At 50.7% G+C, this 2,871-nt stretch overlaps 1 non-coding gene across 1 annotated transcript; it reads right to left on the bottom strand.

Moving 5' to 3' along the window:
- Positions 1–2,006: 2,006 nt before the first annotated feature.
- Trnaa-cgc (transfer RNA alanine (anticodon CGC)) lies at positions 2,007–2,082 on the bottom strand. Its single transcript has one exon. It is a non-coding gene; the product is annotated as a tRNA-Ala (tRNA).
- Positions 2,083–2,871: the final 789 nt, after the last annotated feature.

Here is a 2,871-nt window from a genome sequence, read left to right as displayed (position 1 = left end):
TTAAAAGATGGTAAAGAAAAGGAGGAAGACGACGACCGTGCATTCTTTGTTTTGCTGTAGACCTCTGTGAAAACACTAAATGTTGAACAGAAGCTATTATTTCGTACTCAGGTACTTGAACTGCTTATGTCGATTAAGCAAACAAATCGGGCTAATTTAAACACACACCCCCCAGCTCCCATCAGCTCTTTCCACTATCCACCGACCTCTTTTACCTACGCCCCACCTTCAGTATCCCAACAGAATCCTAACCAATCAGTGCAGTACCTCGAGGATCCGTCCGTACAGACACAAGTTGCGACTCCCCATCCCACTCCAGCCCAATCAACATGTTATAAAAATTATAGGAATTCAGTAGTAATACAATACAAATGTAAAATTGTCTATTGCCAAACGAATGTAATACATAGTCGTAGCAAAGCTTTGAATGATTAAATATGTTATTAAAATTAATCGTCATCCGTATACATATTCATATTCTTACCTTAAGGTTACTGCTACTCGTTCTGTCGGAGTAATAGGTATCCTTTTGAGATTTTCAAGTGTCACGTTGTCTTGTATTTTGCCGACAAGCTCGTCAAAGCAACGAATAGACATACAAAAATATGTATTAAATTTGTCTTCGTCTTTGCGCAATTCGGAATACATTGTGACGAACGCTCCTTTCGTACATCTTTTTTCCAACATAGGATGCACCCAAAACCGTCTCTCGCGCGTGGAATTTCTCTTTTTGTACACTCCTGGAAATTGAAATAAGAACACCGTGAATTCATTGTCCCAGGAAGGGGAAACTTTATTGACACATTCCTGGGGTCAGATACATCACATGATCACACTGACAGAACCACAGGCACATAGACACAGGCAACAGAGCATGCACAATGTCGGCACTAGTACAGTGTATATCCACCTTTCGCAGCAATGCAGGCTGCTATTCTCCCATGGAGACGATCGTAGAGATGCTGGATGTAGTCCTGTGGAACGGCTTGCCATGCCATTTCCACCTGGCGCCTCAGTTGGACCAGCGTTCGTGCTGGACGTGCAGACCGCGTGAGACGACGCTTCATCCAGTCCCAAACATGCTCAATGGGGGACAGATCCGGAGATCTTGCTGGCCAGGGTAGTTGACTTACACCTTCTAGAGCACGTTGGGTGGCACGGGATACATGCGGACGTGCATTGTCCTGTTGGAACAGCACGTTCCCTTGCCGGTCTAGGAATGGTAGAACGATGGGTTCGATGACGGTTTGGATGTACCGTGCACTATTCAGTGTCCCCTCGACGATCACCAGTGGTGTACGGCCAGTGTAGGAGATCGCTCCCCACACCATGATGCCGGGTGTTGGCCCTGTGTGCCTCGGTCGTATGCAGTCCTGATTGTGGCGCTCACCTGCACGGCGCCAAACACGCATACGACCATCATTGGCACCAAGGCAGAAGCGACTCTCATCGCTGAAGACGACACGTCTCCATTCGTCCCTCCATTCACGCCTGTCGCGACACCACTGGAGGCGGGCTGCACGATGTTGGGGCGTGAGCGGAAGACGGCCTAACGGTGTGCGGGACCGTAGCCCAGCTTCATGGAGACGGTTGCGAATGGTCCTCGCCGATACCCCAGGAGCAACAGTGTCCCTAATTTGCTGGGAAGTGGCGGTGCGGTCCCCTACGGCACTGCATAGGATCCTACGGTCTTGGCGTGCATCCGTGCGTCGCTGCGGTCCGGTCCCAGGTCGACGGGCACGTGCACCTTCCGCCGACCACTGGCGACAACATCGATGTACCGTGGAGACCTCACGCCCCACGTGTTGAGCAATTCGGCGGTACGTCCACCCGGTGGTGGTGGTGGTTAGTGTTTAACGTCCCGTCGACAACGAGGTCATTAGAGACGGAGCGCAAGCTCGGGTGAGGGAAGGATGGGGAAGGAAATCGGCCGTGCCCTTTCAAAGGAACCATCCCGGCATTTGCCTGAAGCGATTTAGGGAAATCACGGAAAACCTAAATCAGGATGGCCGGAGACGGGATTGAACCGTCGTCCTCCCGAATGCGAGTCCAGTGTGCTAACCACTGCGCGTCCACCCGGCCTCCCGCATGCCCACTATACGCCCTCGCTCAAAGTCCGTCAACTGCACATACGGTTCACGTCCACGCTGTCGCAGCATGCTACCAGTGTTAAAGACTGCGATGGAGCTCCGTATGCCACGGCAAACTGGCTGACACTGACGGCGGCGGTGCACAAATGCTGCGCAGCTAGCGCCATTCGACGGCCAACACCGCGGGTCCTGGTGTGTCCGCTGTGCCGTGCGTGTGATCATTGCTTGTACAGCCCTCTCGCAGTGTCCGGAGCAAGTATGGTGGGTCTAACACACCGGTGTCAATGTGTTCTTTTTTCCATTTCCAGGAGTGTATATCATATAGGCTGAAATGACTTTTACTTGCAGCGAGCTCATCTCTATACATCCTATCAAACAGAACGATGTGTTACACCACAAATGAGATCCAGCACAGTGCAGAGAAGACTGCGTTCACTCGACTGCACAGAACCACACGCATCCGCCCGACTGTGTGAACCATCACAAGGGTCCGCCAACCGCGCGCGAAACGCGGAGCGCGGACCATCCGCGTAAGTGTGCAACGGGCCTTACGGTACTTCCAGCAAAATTAATCATTTGAGTTAGCATCGAAATTGTTACTCGTGTCTTAGATTCTAACGTAAAGTTGATCGGGGTTTGGACTGCGTTACTTTCATTTGGTATGCAAGTGCTAATAATTGTTGTTGTTATTGTTTCTCATCACTAACTACAGCTCATCAGAGTTTGTCAATGTCCTTTTGCTATATCGGTATTGTAAACGCTGCAAATGTAAGACCGACTA

This window comes from Schistocerca nitens, chromosome 9 (genome assembly GCF_023898315.1).
Source record: "Schistocerca nitens isolate TAMUIC-IGC-003100 chromosome 9, iqSchNite1.1, whole genome shotgun sequence".
Taxonomy (NCBI): Eukaryota; Metazoa; Arthropoda; class Insecta; order Orthoptera; family Acrididae; genus Schistocerca; species Schistocerca nitens.
Note: the sequence above shows the minus strand (reverse complement) of the source record. Positions and strands in the feature narration are given on the sequence as shown.